At 47.5% G+C, this 17,737-nt stretch overlaps 2 protein-coding genes and 1 long non-coding RNA gene across 3 annotated transcripts in view; 1 reads left to right on the top strand and 2 right to left on the bottom strand.

Annotated features, from left to right (window-relative positions):
• Positions 1-1,917, bottom strand: part of LOC146075805 (uncharacterized) — a 72,659-nt gene extending 70,742 nt beyond the window's left edge. Inside the window, exon 1 of the mRNA XM_083185418.1 lies at positions 1,668-1,917. The gene's annotated coding sequence lies outside the window, so the exon portion shown is untranslated. The remainder of the gene's footprint in view (positions 1-1,667) is intronic.
• The window catches only part of LOC146075803 (uncharacterized), a 249,158-nt gene that overhangs the window by 177,922 nt on the left and 53,499 nt on the right, over positions 1-17,737 (bottom strand). The gene's annotated exons all lie outside the window — the stretch shown is intronic.
• LOC146075806 (uncharacterized) overlaps positions 1,916-17,737 on the top strand; it is a 29,173-nt gene continuing 13,351 nt past the window's right edge. Inside the window, exon 1 of the long non-coding RNA XR_014473634.1 lies at positions 1,916-2,432. This is a non-coding gene — a long non-coding RNA (uncharacterized LOC146075806). The remainder of the gene's footprint in view (positions 2,433-17,737) is intronic.

Below are 17,737 nucleotides of genomic sequence, written 5' to 3'. Positions count from 1 at the left end.
GCGTTTTCCTATACCCCACTGTGGGGACAACGCTAGCCCTGCTTCTGGCTCGGGCTGCGCAGGAGATCCTGCGGTTTTTGCGTGATCTCGCGCATGCCCATTAGAGCCGGACAGGGGGGTGGGGAAGCGCACTGACACAGGGGGAGCCGTTAACGCTGGGCATAACGGCTCTCCTTATCGGCTTGGGGGGGGGGTTAATACATTAGCAAATAACGGGTGTCTGCTTCTCCTCGTTATGCAGGAGAAGCAGGACCCGCTATTTGAGAAGCGCTATGGGGGGGTTAGTACATCTGGCCCTCTGTGTGGAGACCTGGAAAATGTGCACTGTTGGGGGTACTTGAGGACCAGGTTTGGAAACCACTGTGCTAGAAGGAACAGTAATAAAGGTGCGTACACACGGGGGCGGTTTTGTCCAAAATCACGGGAAATAATTGCCCGCAATGGGAGTGTGCACCGGCGATATATCGCCGGGTTGGCGCTCCCGTTTTTGCCCCTGTGGTGATCACTGGTCGCAGGAACATGCTCCTGCGACCAGCTGATTACCACTGCCGGGCTCCCCCCGGCAGTTTCTTTTTCATCAGCGACAATCTCTGGTCGCTGATGAACAGGAGAAACTGAGCAATATATCTCCCCCGTGTGTACACAGCATTAGGTTTGGTGCGGTCACATCAGCAACCTGGCAGCTACCTGTGTTGTAGGTGCAGAGTGAAAGAGGTATATGGAGTGACATTGCAAATGGTATTAATGGGAATTAATACAAAGGTATGCTACAGTGTGGACACCAGGAGGGGGTGAAACAAATGACAGATTATCTAGTAGACTATTTACAGCAGGGGTGGCCAAATCTGTGCTCAAGATCTACCAACAGTGCATGTTTTCCAGGCAACCTGTGGATCTATAGTAGGAATGAATGCAGCAGGTTTTAAAATGTGACAGTAATGACTGCAGCTGTGCACCAGCTAGGTAACCTGGAAAACATGGACCGTTGGTAGATCTCGAGGACCGGTTTGGACACCCCTGATTTACAGTATATAATAAATCTGAATCAGGCCCAATATGCCTCACATTCTGATTTTCCCATGGGCTAGTCAGTCAAAGAAAGTGGATGATAGGTAAAACTATCGATGGTCAGTGTTTTACTATCGATGGGTGCTTCCAGTATTGCCATCGATGCCCATCCCTACAGTGTACAGGCACTGTGACTGCGGCTGGGGGAGAGCAACATCACAGCAGCCCCTGGTCGCTGCTAGGATCTATACACCGATAACACCCAGCCCACAATTCAGAGTAAAATATGCATTACAGCACGTACTTGTACAAACACAGATGGAATCGTACGGTTTAGCTGAGTCCTTATTATACATTCGTATAATGTATTCTCTTTTGGACCGATTATCAACATCTAAGCGTCATATTACATACAGCCAGCGTAGGGGGAGGATACAAAGGGGATAAAAACCAGACGATGCTTTAATATCACTCAGAGACTGTGCTGCCATCGATGGAAACCATCGACGCTCGATTCCCCAGCGACGCCCGATAGTCCAGTGTACTGTAAAACATAGGCACGTGCTAGTACAGATCAATGTCTGAGCAGCCGGAGCTCCAGCCAGCCCCCCAGTGTGCTTGTACTCTGTACATACAGGAGCTCCATGCTCAGCGCTCACCTCACTCGCCGCCGCCGCCGCCGCCGCCGCCGCCGCCGGACACTCCCTCACCACGGTTCTACGCGTTCTCCCGCTGCTGCCTCTGAGACCTGTGGGCGTGGGATGGAAAGCACACGACGGAGAAGGCTGGGCGGGGACACGGGTGAGGAGGAGACTGGGCGGGGACACGGGTGAGGGGGAGGAGACTGAGCGAGGACACATGTTCGCTTTCCTCTCATCCCCCAGGCGCACAGAGCAGGTTTCCGATTCCGACCGCGTCTCTTCCTGACGTCACCAGGTCATGTGGCTGGACAGCAATAATGGCCGCGGCGGTGTGGGATGTCCCATGATCCTCTGGTCCCACACAGGGCCCCTTCCTGCCCAGCCGTACTTCCGGTGCACGTCCTCAGGGCCAGTGCACGGTGGGAAATTACCAAAACTGAAGGTGATCTAGTGCGTGCATATTGCAGTGGAACAATGAACACCGTACATGCAGCTGCAGGGGAGCAAGCAGTGGGGGTCCCAGACCGGCCTCCCAACCTCTGCATCGATACCATAGCCACGATGCCTGCTGCCATCATGCCATGCCCCTGTGCCAGCCGCCGCTAGAAGTGACTGACATTACTTCATTTAAGAATAGCAAGAGACATGATGACCTGTGGAGTGCAAAGCATGACAGCCAGCGATGTTCGCTACTTCGCTGGAGAGAAGGAGGAGACCGAACGGGGCGGGGCTAGACGGCCGTGTGACTGTACAGCGGGATAAAGTCTCATCTAAAAAAAACCGGTACATTCGGTATAAAATGATTTTGCCGGTACAGTGTTAAAAAACGGTACTGTACCGGCAAAATCGGTACAGTTGGTGGGTATGGTACTGTGCACCAACTACTACACCCCATGTATATGTACCCACCCAGGTTACCTATGCTGATGATGTCCCTGGTCCTGTTGCTTGTGGACCTCCCCTTTCAGCCAGCATCGGATGTCATTCTACAGTTCCCCATCTGCTGTTCCATAACAGCACCACTATAGTGGATCCCCAGCTCCAAGTGGCCAGCAGTGCATGTTGGGACTTGTAGTTCGCAAAACTTTGCCAGCAGATGCGACTACTGAGTTAAGTTGAGGAAAAGGAGACGGAAGTAGTGTTATAGTGGGAGCAGTCATCCACCCCCCTAAGACACCCCACTTGGTCTTACCAGTTCATCTGCCTTCTCCTCCTCCCCCCGCACGCGCGGGACCGGTGTAAGCTTCAGCCGCCGCGCGTGTGCTACGTCGCTTGCACTGCCAGTGCAGGAAGGGAAGCGCCGCTCAGTCTTCTTCACTGCAGCCAGCCACTCTTCTCCCTGTGCTGCCGTGCGCACAGGCAGCACAGGGAGAAGAGTGGCTGGCTGCAGTGAAGGATCATTTCCACGACGAGAAACTAACCGATACACCCACACATGTAGTTGCACAGAAAGCCCTATACTGACTAAGCAGCGCTTCCCTTCCTGCACTGGCCTGGGTGTCATTCAGAGCAAGCGACGTAGCACACGCGCGGCGACTGAAGCTTGCACCGGTCCCGGGCGTGCGGGGGGAGGAGAAGGCGGCAACACTGGAGCAGCAGGAGTTACCGTTCTGTGGCCCAGCTTGTTGTGCCAGTGCCCACCCAACCCGCACTGGACGATACAGCGTCAGTGCCCACCCGACTCGCACTGTCACCAGCGAGGGATCCCAAAAACCGGTACATTCGGTACACTAAGATTTAGCCGGTACAGACCGTTTAAAAAACGGTACTGTACCGGCTAAATCGGTACAGTTGGAGGGTATGTAAACTGCCCGACCCCAGCACTTATCTCACTCCCTGCCGCTGCCAGACACACAATGACGGCATTATTTATAGCCCCGCTGCCGCCTGCTTTGAGACTAGACTAGAGCAGGAACCGGAGCACTTGTGTCCTGTAATGTCAGGGCTATAACCATGGTTGCCTACCCGACCCTCCCCCTTCAGGGAGAAAATGCTGTGTTCCTGGACTTCCCTGGTAATGTATGATTGCCATCACCTGTGGTGACAGCTTTCTTATCAGTTACCTATCTCCCCACAGGTGCTGGCAATCATACATTATCCATACCTCCCAGCATGCCCCTCTCCATGAGGGAGAAAATGCTCTGTTCCTGGACTTCCCTGGTAATGTATGATTGCCATCACCTGTGGTGACACCTTTCTTACCAATTACCTAGCTCCCCACAGGTGACGGCAATCATATTTTACCAGGGTCCAGGAACAGAGCATTTTCTCCCTGAAGGGGAGGGTCAGGTAGGCAACCCTGGCTATAACCCGGGCTCCATCTGCCCTGTATGATACATTATAGCTGTGTAAACATGGAGCAATGTGGTTGCTGCCGATACTGATTCGGCCAGCAGGGAGGGATGGCACACGGGAGAACATAGTAGTAGATCTAGGTTGTACTGCACAGTCTGTTTCTACTTTAGATTCCGGTGTCTTGCATCAGGATTTTTATGTAGAGATGTGGCAAACAGAGTGCGTTTTGACTATTTGCTATGTGATTTTGAATACATAGTAAAAATTTATAGCCACAATGGCTCTGTGTACGGACTTTCAAAAGAAAAAGAGAAAGACGAAGGGTGGTGGGTAAGGGAATGAAGGAAACAGCGAGAGAAGGAGGAAGGGGTATGACCCAGAGGGGTAGATTTATTAACTGGTGATCCGGGGCATATGCGCTATCCCTATGCGCTAAAGCAGGGGATAGCGCTTCCCCTGAGCTATGACACCCACTGAGCGGGTGTCTTACGTGCGGCGGTGTAAGGCAGGAGGCAAAGCGCAGCTACAATATTTTGTAGTGCGCGCCTGCCTCCTGCCTGATTTATGAACGGTCAGCATCGCTGACCATTCTGCCTAATGCAGCTATCGACTTCGACAGCTGCAGGCGGCGATGCCCTATGCCTACAGCAGGGACAGCGCTGTCCCTGCTAGTGGCGCTGAGCTGCGCTGGGGATCTCGCGTGAGTAGCGAGATGCCGTGCATTTGCAGTCCAGCCGGCCAGGGAGAAGAAGACAGCGCGTCAGTGTTAACTGATGCGCTATTCAAAAAGAAAAGAGAAAAGAAACTCTTTTTTGCTGGGGCACTACTTACTAAATCTATACAATGTTTAAAATATTTTATTCAATTTTGATAAAAAAACATACATCACATATAACTAAGACAAACATACAGTGCGAGATTAGTTTGTGCTACTAATATATACGTTTTATCTATGTGTGTAGCACAAAAATCAAGTAGAATGAACCGTGCTAGGCGAAGAATTGTACATTAGAATTCAAGAAGATATGGGTAAGAAAATTGTATTACCACTTTAATAAGTTAGAGATGTCCCTGTGATCTGGTAAGTCTGAAATTGGATATTATGTATCACACAAAAGTATATTGCAACAAATTATATTGTAACTTAAATCCTATTTGTGGAAAGTAAGAGTGGATAGTACAAGTAAGAAAAGATAAGGCTATCAGGGCAGATTACCTGCTGTGCTGCATCATATAGAATTACATTGGATACAGCATGAGTTTCTTCTGCTTACCAAAAAACCTTATATTTTTAAATATAGAAAACAGAGCAGAAAAAGGATTGGAGAATATTAAAGGGGAGCTTGTACAGGACTAGCCACTAACACTTACTGGTTCCTCTCATGTATGTAACAGCGGAGAGGGAGGTTCAGTGTCTAAGCTCCGTGTCTCAGAATCCTGACAGCTCTTAAGGAGTTACTGCTGTCGGCATCTAGCCCTTTGTTAACCCGCCGATGAGTGAACTCTGAATAAGTATCAGAAAAGGAAAAATTGAGAAAGTCCACAGAATATGTGGATTCTAATGTTTATAGATTGGTTAGTGTGTACAGAACACAGAATTGGTACAATATAAGTCTGGTTGGATTGTATTTTAAATATATAGCCACAAAGTTTCCCTATAGAGAATACAAGCTCAGGTTACTGGTTTTTTATGCATTACTGTTGCCCATTCCGTGAATTCACACACAAAAGTATCTACTCAAATTATTAAATTTTCATACTTAAACAATGCATATATAGCATCAAATTCCCCAAATCGGACTGGATCGCCCGTATATGGATTAAGGCAATAATCAACATGTATAGAGAAGTACAAAAAAAACACAAATTTTTTGCAGATTGGTCAGTGTGTATGAAACACGGAATTGATACAATCTAAGATTGATAGGTTTGTATTCAAATATATATCAACACTAGTCTTGCGCTTAAAATCTGTAAATTTACAAATTATAGAACAATAGTCAATCTATACAGAAAGACAGGAGTATGAGATTTAAAGGTTAGTCAGTGTATATGAAATACAGAGTTGGTACAGTATAGGTCAGGTTTTAGATTGTATTTAAATATATATCGACATTGGTCCTGCACTTAAACTGCTATCCATAAATATACATAGTCAATCTGTACAGAGAGGCCACAAAGTTTCCCTATAGAGAATACAAGCTCAGGTTACTGGTTTTTTATGCATTACTGTTGCCCATTCCGTGAATTCACACACAAAAGTATCTACTCAAATTATTAAATTTTCATATTTAAACAATGCATATATAGCAGCAAATTTCCCAAATCTCCATAAAAAACCAGTAACCTGAGCTTGTATTCTCTATAGGGAAACTTTGTGGCCTCTCTGTACAGATTGACTATGTATATTTATGGATAGCAGTTTAAGTGCAGGACCAATGTCGATATATATTTAAATACAATCTAAAACCTGACCTATACTGTACCAACTCTGTATTTCATATACACTGACTAACCTTTAAATCTCATACTCCTGTCTTTCTGTATAGATTGACTATTGTTCTATAATTTGTAAATTTACAGATTTTAAGCGCAAGACTAGTGTTGATATATATTTGAATACAAACCTATCAATCTTAGATTGTATCAATTCCGTGTTTCATACACACTGACCAATCTGCAAAAAATTTGTGTTTTTTTTGTACTTCTCTATACATGTTGATTATTGCCTTAATCCATATACGGGCGATCCAGTCCGATTTGGGGAATTTGATGCTATATATGCATTGTTTAAGTATGAAAATTTAATAATTTGAGTAGATACTTTTGTGTGTGAATTCACGGAATGGGCAACAGTAATGCATAAAAAACCAGTAACCTGAGCTTGTATTCTCTATAGGGAAACTTTGTGGCTATATATTTAAAATACAATCCAACCAGACTTATATTGTACCAATTCTGTGTTCTGTACACACTAACCAATCTATAAACATTAGAATCCACATATTCTGTGGACTTTCTCAATTTTTCCTTTTCTGATACTTATTCAGAGTTCACTCATCGGCGGGTTAACAAAGGGCTAGATGCCGACAGCAGTAACTCCTTAAGAGCTGTCAGGATTCTGAGACACGGAGCTTAGACACTGAACCTCCCTCTCCGCTGTTACATACATGAGAGGAACCAGTAAGTGTTAGTGGCTAGTCCTGTACAAGCTCCCCTTTAATATTCTCCAATCCTTTTTCTGCTCTGTTTTCTATATTTAAAAATATAAGGTTTTTTGGTAAGCAGAAGAAACTCATGCTGTATCCAATGTAATTCTATATGATGCAGCACAGCAGGTAATCTGCCCTGATAGCCTTATCTTTTCTTACTTGTACTATCCACTCTTAAGGCCCCCATACACTATACGATTTTGGGACGATTTCATCCGATTTCGGCACTTTGGGCCGATAACCAGATGAAATCGCCCCAAAATCGCAGGTGTGTGATGTATGATCCGATCCGATGCGCGGTCCCGTGCGCATCGGACCGGATCAGGGAGGTCGGACGGTCAGCACATAAGATCATCCGACCTCCCTGTATGCTATGCATATGCCTGCCCACCTGTCAGGCATATGCATGCAGACACCGGGGGGCGGGGGAGCACGGCGGGCAGACACACTGACCTGGCCGGCTGTGATCACAGATAGCAGCGGCAGTAGTGGGGGCGGGCGGCGGCAGTAGTGGGGGCGGGCGGCAGCTCACAAAAGTTCCCGGCGGGTGATGCTTACCTGGCCGGCATGCTGTGGTCTCAAATACAGTAGTAGCGCTGCCGCTGCGGGACGCACAGCGGGGGCTATTAGATTTTCAAAATAGCTGTCAAATGACCGGCCGTTCTGTGATTGGCTGAGAGAGCTCTCTCAGCCAATCACAGAACGGCCGGTCATTTGACAGCTATTTTGAAAATCTAATAGCCGCCGCTGTGCGTCCCGCAGCGGCAGCGCTACTACTGTATTTGAGACCACAGCATGCCGGCCAGGTAAGCATCACCCGCCGGGAACTTTTGTGAGCTGCCGCCCGCCCCCACTACTGCCGACGCCCGCCCCCACTACTGCCGACGCCCGCCCCCACTACTGCCGCTGCCCGCCCCACTGCTCCTCACCGCCCTGCAGCTCCCCATTTGTTTTACATGTGATAAATCGCATGCGATTTATCACATGTAAAATCTGGCTCATCAAGTGCCAAATTTTATGTGAGCCTCCCGGGGAGCTGCCGGGCGGCTCACAGGAGAATTGGGTCCGACTTGTCCTAAGGACAAGTCGGCCTAATGTATGGGGGCCTTTACTTTCCACAAATAGGATTTAAGTTACAATATAATTTGTTGCAATATACTTTTGTGTGATACATAATATCCAATTTCAGACTTACCAGATCACAGGGACATCTCTAACTTATTAAAGTGGTAATACAATTTTCTTACCCATATCTTCTTGAATTCTAATGTACAATTCTTCGCCTAGCACGGTTCATTCTACTTGATTTTTGTGCTACACACATAGATAAAACGTATATATTAGTAGCACAAACTAATCTCGCACTGTATGTTTGTCTTAGTTATATGTGATGTATGTTTTTTTATCAAAATTGAATAAAATATTTTAAACATTGTATAGATTTAGTAAGTAGTGCCCCAGCAAAAAAGAGTTTCTTTTCTCTTTTCTTTTTGAATATTTAATTTAAACTCTATGGGAGCACCGCCAGACATGTTATTTAGTTTATAAAATAATCCTGTATAACATGGTTAGGGTCTCCATAAATTAATAGGATATACCCCTATTTTTCCAAAAATTCTGGCTGAATGAAATTGTTTTAGCCTGTGCATAGTAACAATCCCCCCCTTTTTTTTAACTGATGCGCTGTCAGCTAAAGGAGGCATCGCTGGAGGGGGGAGTTAGCACTCCCCGCTTCGGCGGGCAAGATCTTAGTAGATCTTGTCGCTTTCCCCTCCTGCTTCACCTCACTACTGAGCCACTATAATAAATACCCCAGAGTGTGAGATAGAATGTCAGAAGAGGAAGGGAGAGAAAGAGTTGTGTAGGAGAGAGGGGTTAAGGGGAAGAGATATAGAAGGTGCCAGGGATAGACGATCAGAGTGGGACAGGGAGGAAAGAAGTGGGTATGAGAGATAGAGGAGCAGGAAGAGGAAGGGTGAGAATGGAGAGGGGAGCGAAGTTAAATAAAAGAGGAGATGGGTTGTAAAAGTCAGGGACAGTGTGCCCCACCTCAGCACAAGTAGAGTGGCGGCCTGGGTCTCTTGCTTCCTCTCCCTGGCAATGGGCACCCGGCTCATACTCCCCAGTGTTGGGACTCTCATTAGCCATGGCTGGGTCCGCCTATTGCCATCTCCGTGTCTTCTGCTCCCTTTTTCAAGCGGCGGCGGGTCATCCAGAAGGATGCCGAGTGGGGAGAGCACCTCTCCTGCCTGGTGCTTCCTGACTCTGCAAACTAAAGGTATTGTCACAATTACAAAATAACAAGCTGGAGTTTTCACAATCATCAGAGATAAAGTAACACAGGGCTGATTAGGTGCTGATACTAGGCTAAAGTGACTTTTTGGGCAGCCACTATTGCAAATACTAATGCTGCAACTGATTGGCTGTCTATTGAGAGACTCACCAGCATGCCCACCAACTCGAGACACAATTTAACATATGAGGTATTAATATGCCTATTCTAGAAGAATGGGTACCTCTCGTGTATGTAGTTAAGTTGCAGGCGGACGGAATACCGATTGACAGATTCCCCACAACCAAATGCCGATGGACAATATACCAACATGTACACACCACCGACAATCGAAATACTGACATGTCACACTCCCCCGCGGTGGTACACGGCGGGTACTGTACTCACCCGCCCGTGTCCGCCACCGGCTGGCGTTTGTCGGCCTCCATGTCAGGTGAGGCGGCAGGCAGAGGTCCGGCAGTGTTGGAAGGCAGCATGGGAATCTGCAGCATGGTCCCGCTCTAACGCTATAGATGCTGGGAGGCCAGCTCCGCCATCTTGCTTGAGGGCAAACAGAGGATTGGGCCAGGCCAGGTATTCTCACCTGTTTCTGTGTGACAGCCAATGGCAGCCGCCCTCTTTGCATAAAGGGGATCTGCCTAGGTAGCTCAGTGTCAGTGCAAAGAGTCTTCTGTGCCGTGCACTTCCTGGAAGGCTCCTGACTCATTGTGCCCTTGCTATTCCCGCTGTGCCCGTCAGCTTGCTATTGGCTATTTGACCCCATCGCTCATTCCAGTCACGCTGGTCACCAGCTTCTCCCTGGTACTCTTGGGTGCTACCTCCTGGATTCCTGACTCCGGTCCCGCTCCTGGATCTTCCAAGAATCCGTCTCCAGCATCCCCAGGTCCCAGCCATTCCTCATATTCTTCCAGTCTCCGGATCCATTATTGTTGCCATCCTTTCACTTCTTTACCTGGACATTCCTCATCATTGTTATCTGGACATTCCTCATCATTGTACTCTGGATATTCCTCATCATTGTTATCTGGACATTCTTTATCATTGCTACTCATTATTATTATTTTCCCTGCCTTTATCTCAAAGAAGTATTTGAGTCCCTGTATGACATCATTCATTAAACCCGCTCATTTTAACCCTACTGCTACTGCCTTGTCTCCAGTCCCTGTGCATCACACGACCCCATCTGAATCTTAAACCGTGACAGTTTGCACTGACCCGATGGAGTCGGGTGAAAATCAGGGACCCTTGGCAGGTGTGTTGCAAGGCATTATGGCTCGTCTGGAACAGTTGGAATCCTCACAGCGGCTAGTGGCGCAATTCCTACAAACACTGACACCTCCACCAGCAGTTGCTGAAGCAACATCGCAAGCCCCTTCAGGAGGTTCCCCTGCCACGCCGCCAGCCGGGTCTATTATCCCTCCTCATCTGCATTTGCCAACTCCCAGCAAATATAATGGATCTCCTAAAGGATGTCGCAGGTTCTGGAATCAGTGCGATGTGCACTTCACCCTCCAATCGTCCAACTGCCAAAGCACGAGTAGCCTACATTGTCTCTCTCCTCTCTGGTGCAGCCCTGAATTGGGTTTCGCCTCTTTGGGAACGAGCAGATCCTCTGCTGAACAATTATGACGATTTTATCACTTACTTTCGGCGAATATTTGACGAACCAGGTCGAGTGTCATCTGCTGCTACAGAGATTCTGAGAATTCGTCAAGGTAGCAGACCAGTGGGTCAATATGTTGTACAGTTCCAGCCTTAAGGTGGAATGAAGAGGCCCTCGTTTCTGCATTCTGGATTGGCCTAGCCAGTCGCCTCAAGGATGAATTGGCCACTCGCGATACACCTACCACCCTGACAGACCTAATTTCCTTGTGCAATAAAGTTGATCTGCGACTTCAAGAGCGGCAACTGGAGAGAGCTCGCTCTGATCGCTTTCGACATCGTCCCACTCCTGCTGTTACTCCTCCTGTAAAAAGTGGATCGTCTACTGCTTCTGCCACAGAAGAACCAATGCAAATAAATCGGTCTCGTCTCTCCCTCGAAGAGAAGAACCGACGACGTTGAGACAATCTTTGTATGTACTGTGCCTCATCTTCCCATCTCCTGGCCTCTTGTCCACTCCGTCTGGGAAACGACCGCTCCTAATCCCCACGAGGGAGGTTAGATTGGGAGTGTTATTACCATCTCCATCCACCATAGACTCTACCATTTCTGTTATGCTGAGTACCCCTCAGGGACAGACGTCCATCCAGGCCCTGTTGGAAACTTCATTTCGGCTGATATCGCTGCACAGCACTCTATACCTCTCCAGCCATTAGAGCAGCCTTTGGTCCTGACAGCCGTTGACGGAAGCCACATCTCCAGCGGTCATATCATCTCTCAGACTGTACCAGTACATCTTCAAGTCGGAGCTCTGCACCAAGAAAGGTTAGAGTTTTTGGTCCTTCCTCAGTCTTCACACGCTGTAGTTCTGGGAATGCCATGGCTTATCAAGCACAATCCCCATGTCGACTGGCTGACCATGGAGATCAAGGCCTGGAGTAAAGACTGCTTCTCTTCTTGTTTATCTCTAGTCATACCCGTCCTTCTGAGTGAGTCACAAGTACCCTCTTCCGAACTCTCTGCCTCAGCCATACCAGCTCCTTATTTGTCTTTTTCGGATGTCTTTAGTAAAGGAGGTGCCGATACTCTGCTGCCCCACCGGCCATGGGACTATCCCATTGATCTCATTCCAGGCAAGACTCCACCACGGGGAAGAACGTATCCTTTATCGTTACCTGAGACATAGGCCATGTCAAAATACATCCAAGAAAATCTGGAGAAGGGATTCATTCGGCCGTCCACCTCTCCTGCAGAGGCAGGTTTCTTCTTTGTCAAAAAGAAAGATAGCAGTTTGAGACCTTGTATCGATTACCGGGGGCTGGATGACATCACCATTAAAAATCGCTGTTCGATAAAGTTAAGGGGGCTACGGTCTTCTCCAAACTAGACTTGAGGGGTGCATACAACCTGATCCGTATCAGCCAGGGGGATGAATGGAAGACGGCCTTCAATACCCGAGACGGCCATTATGAATATCTTGTCATGCTGTTTGGTCTATGCAATGCCCCTGCCGTTTTCCAGCAATTTGTGAATGACATCTTCTGGGACATGTTGTATGTATCTATTGTTGTTTATTTGGACAACATTCTCATCTTCTCTCCCAATCTCAGTACTCGCCGACACACCGTCCGTGAGGTGTTAAATCGTCTTCGCCAGAACCAGCTTTTCTGCAAGCTTGAAAAATGCGTCTTTGAAGTCTATTCAGTTCCCTTCCTTGGTCACATTCTTTCAAGTACCGGGTTGGAGATGAATCCTGAGAAGGTTCATGCTATTCAAGATTGGACGCCTCCTACCACCCTCAAAGGGGTGCAAAGATTCCTTGGCTTCTCCAATTACTATCGCCGCTTCATCTGAGATTTCTCCACCATAGCAGCACCTCTGACTGCACTCACCCGAAAGGGGGCCAAATCCTGCCCGATGGCCGCCCGAGGCCTCTGAGGCCTTTCGACAACTAAAACAGGCCTTTATAACCGCCCCAATCCTTCTTCAGCCAGATGTGAATAGACCCTTCATCCTGGAGGTCGATGCCTCTTCAGAAGGAGTAGGGGCAAGTCCTTTCGCAAAAAGGAGAGGATTCAGAGCTTCACCCTTGTGCATATTTCTCCAATATATTTCTTACGGCAGAAAATAATTACCCCATTGGAGAACAGGAGCTGTTAGCGGTTAAGTTAGCCTTTGAAGAGTGGCGGTACCTATTGGAGGGGGCTCGTCACCAGATTACAGTCTTTTCAGATCACAAAAACCTTTCTTTCTTACGTCATGTCCAGTGTCTCACTTCTCGACAAGCCCGCTGGGCTATGTTCTTTGAACGATTTAACTTCCAAATCAAGTATCGTCCAGGGGTTTTAAACAAGGCTGACGCTTTATCTCGTTCCTTCTATGCCAGTTCAGACTCCGAACCTCTAAAGCAGCCCATCCTGAACCCAGTAGTCTTCGCTCATGTCACTCCTCATCCTACACCTCCTTCAGGCAAGTCCTTTGTGCCACCCAACTTACGCAAGAAGCTGTTGACCTGGGGTCACGCCTTCCGTTTTGCTGGACATTCAGGTATTCAAAAGACTTTGCAATTTCTCCTGCATTCATATTGGTGGCCGACCATTCGGCAGGATGTAACAAACTTTGTATCATCGTGTGTCAAGTGTGCTCAGCACAAGACTTCTCGAACTCCCCCGGCTGGGGCTCTGCTACCACTGTCCATCCCAACGGAACCATGGACTCATCTTTCGATGGACTTCATATCCGAATTACCTCCATCTGGCGGTTACACTGTTATCTGGGTGATAGTCGATCAATTTTCAAAGATGGCCCACTTCGTGCCCCTAAAGTCTCTGCCTTCTGCTTCAGTACTAGCTCAACTCTTCATATCAACCATCTTCAAGCTTCATAGGTTGCCTATAGAAATTATATCCGACCGGGGTGTTCAGTTCGTTGCCAAATTCTGGAGAGCACTGTGTGCGGCTGTTCAGGTGAAACTGAAATTCTCCACCGCCTTCCATCCTCAGACTAACGGGCAAACCGGACGTGTCAACCAGGATCTAGAGACATTCATTCGACTCTTCGTGTCCTCTTCTCAGGATGAATGGAAGGATCTTCTCCCTTGGGCAGAATATGCACACAACAACTCAAACCATTCCTCTTCAGGCACCACACCCTTCTTTACAGTTTACGGCAAACATCCACGCTCCCGACTTCACAAATCTGCCTTCTCCAGAGGTTCCTGCAGCTTCTTCCTCCCTTCATCGTTTTTGCAAAAATATGGGCTGTCCATAAAGCTTCTTCAAGCTTCTGCCAGATATAAGAGTGCAGCTGACAAGAGAAGGAAAGCGGTTCCACCATTAAAGGTAGGGGATCGAGTATGGCTGTCCACCCGCAATCTCCGTCTTCGTGTACCCTCCATGAAATTTGCCCCACCCTTTATTGGCCCATTTCGCATCACTTAAGTCATCAATCCGGTGGCTTACAGATTACAACTTCCATCTTCCATGAAGATATCCAATTCCTTCCACGTATCTCTTCTTAAACCTTTAAAATTAAGCATCTTCCAAAAGAGGATACCTAAACCTTCAAAAGTCAATACAGAGAGAGTAAACTCTGTAGAGTTTGAAGTCAAACGAATCATAGACTCTCGTTATCATAATTCCCGACATCAATTCCTGGTGGAATGGGCTGGTTTCGGACCAGAGGAGAATTCTTGGGTAGACCAAGCTGATTTACATGCTCCAAAACTCGTCAAACACTTCTTTCTGAAGAATCCCCACAAGAAGCACAAGCGTCCTGAGGCTACCTGAAAAAGGGGGGGGGGGGGGGTACTGTCACACACCGCCGCGGTGGTACTGTACTCACCCGCCCGTGTCCCCCGCTGGCTGGCGTGTGTCGGCCTCCATGTCAGGTGAGGCGGCAGGCAGAGGTCCGGCAGTGTTGGAAAGCAGCATGAGAATCTGCAGCATGGTCCCACTCTAAGGCTATAGATGCCGGGAGGCCAGCTCTGCCATCTTGCTTGAGGACAAACAGGGGATTGGGCCAGGTCAGGTATTCTCACCTGTTTCACTGTGACAGCCAATGTCAGCTGCCCTCTTTGCATAAAGGGGATCTGCCTAGGTAGCTCAGTGTCAGTGCAAAGAGTCTTCTGTGCCGTGCACTTCCTGTAAGGCTCCTGACTCATTGTGCCCTTGCTATTCCCGCTGTGCCCGTCAGCTTGCTATTGGCTATTTGACCCCATCGCTCATTCCAGTCACGCTGGTGGCCAGCTTCTCCCTGGTACTCTTGGGTGCTACCTCCTGGATTCCTAACTCCTGTCCCGCTCCTGGATCTTCCAAGAATCCATCTCCAGCATCCTCTGGTCTCAGCCATTCCTCATATTCTTCCAGTCTCCGGATCCATTGTTGTTGCCATCCTTTCACTTCTTTACCTGGACATTCCTCATCATTGTACTCTGGATATTCCTCATCATTGTTATCTGGACATTCTTTATCATTGCTACTCATTATTATTATTTTGCCTGCCTTTATCTCAAATAAGTATTTGAGTCCCTGTATGACATCATTCATTAAACCCGCTCGTTTTAACCCTACTGCTACTGCCTCGTCTCCAGTCCCTATGCATCACACGACCCCATCTGCATCTTCAACCGTGACACTGACATCAAAATACCGACAAGTAAAACACAGACACAACCACAATGCCAACAGCATAATGACACAAATAATATCTAATAGAATTTATCATGATTTTTTTTTTCAAAAGCTGACTTATTCTTCCCTGTGGGCATAGAGCAGGCATTCCCAACCACGGTCCTCAAGGCACACCAACAGTGCAGGTTAGTTATATCCAGGCTTCAGCACAGGTGACTTAATTAGTATCTGAGGGATTCTGATTAAACCATCTGTGCTGAAGCCTGGATATCACTAAAACCTGCACTGTTGGTGTGCCCTGAGGACCGTGGTTGGGAATGCCTGGCATAGAGGGAACAAGCTCCACTAATACGGTCTCCACATTATAATGGTGTTGTATTTTAACTTGATTTTGCATGAGCCCGCCCACTGAGCGGTCTATCCCCAGTGGCTCCTGCAGCAATTATATGGGCGGTCACAGAATGATATAGGGCATATCGATGGTATGTGCATGTGCATCGATATATTGGTCATTCTATTGAGCAGACAATATATTAGCCACTGTGTACGCACCTTCAGAGAACAGAATTGATGCCCCGATTGGAGGCATCACCAGGTTTATCCGTTGTTCGTGTCAGAAGTGCTTGTACAATACTGCTACATACAGTATATATAGTTTTATATTTGGTAGACAAGGTCTAAAAGTAGAGTCAATAGAACAGTGAAAATTGGGCTACAATTTGACACATTATTCATTCCATACAATAAAAGTCTTCATTGTAGCACCCTGCACCTTTCAAAATCCATGTAGTTATTCTTTATGGTCTGGGGTGCTGCTCTCTGCTGTGGTGCATCTAGTACAGTCTAATTTGTATTTCCCTGCTGACACTCCAAGCAGGAGAAAGAAACTGCATGGGTTTTGAAAGGTGCAGGATGCTAGAATGACGACTAAAATTGTATATCAGTACTCTATATCGTTCAATGATTATTAAAGACACAGACATCTGGGGTGACATTCTATGATTTGCGTTTTGTTTTTTTTTGCGATTTTTTTTTGCAAAAACGTCCGAAATCGCATGTTTTTCCATTTTCGCTTATTTAATGAGCTGCGAAAATGTGAAAAAAGTGCGATTTTGGCCAACAAGTTGGACACACTGGAAAGGCGATGGCTGCTTTTCGCAGCACATCGCATCCAGATGTTTTCACATTAAAAAGTATACAAATTGCATATTTAATGGTATGCGATTTGTATAAACTGTGTCTATAATTCGCCCAAAACCAAAAATCAGACCAGGTTCTGATGGGCGAATTAGCCAGAACCCTGCACAGATCATTGCGATCTGTGCAGGGTTCTGGTGTAAAAAAAGTTTAAACAGTTAAAATAAAATAAAAACCAGCGCGGGGTCCCCCGCCAGAGCATAACCAGCCCCGGGCTCATTGAGCCGGTGCTGGTGACATAAAATCAGGGTCCCCGACAAATAGGGGTCCCCTTGATTTAATGAAACCAGCACCAGGCTCAAGGTCCGGCGCTGGTTCCCGAAATACGGGGGACAAAATGACTAGGGGTCCCCCGTATTTTAAGAACCAGCACCAGACCCAGCCAGCAGGGTAATGCCACAGCCGGGGGACACTTATTATATAAGGTCCCACGGCCAAAGCATTATCCCCCTTGCTGGTCAGCATGGGCAGGGGTCCTGGGGAAGTGGGGACCCCCCCAATGAAGGGGTCCCCCCCTCCAGGACTTACCAGCCCATGCTGAAAGTCCGGGGCTGTCCCCGATGCCCCTGGGCGGTGGGCACCGGGCTGATGCAGAGTGTAAAAAAAGATTAAAAACTATTGTTTTGTACGGTAGAACTATGAGTCCCAGCAAGCCTACCCCGCATGCTGGGACTTGGAGAACCACAAGTCCCAGCATGCGGGGCATTAAAGGGCCCGCTGGCACTTGTAGTTCTACAGTACAAAAAATAGTTAAATAAAACACACTGACACCCTGAAAAATAAAAGTTTAATACATACATAACACACACAATGATACTTACCTACCTTGAGCCCGTAGGTCGGTCCCTGGGTCCTGGG

Source organism: Crinia signifera, chromosome 4 (genome assembly GCF_055691185.1).
Source record: "Crinia signifera chromosome 4, ASM5569118v1, whole genome shotgun sequence".
NCBI lineage: Eukaryota > Metazoa > Chordata > Amphibia > Anura > Myobatrachidae > Crinia > Crinia signifera.
The sequence above is the reverse complement of the archived record's forward strand: the minus strand, read 5'-3'. Positions and strand labels throughout refer to the sequence as shown.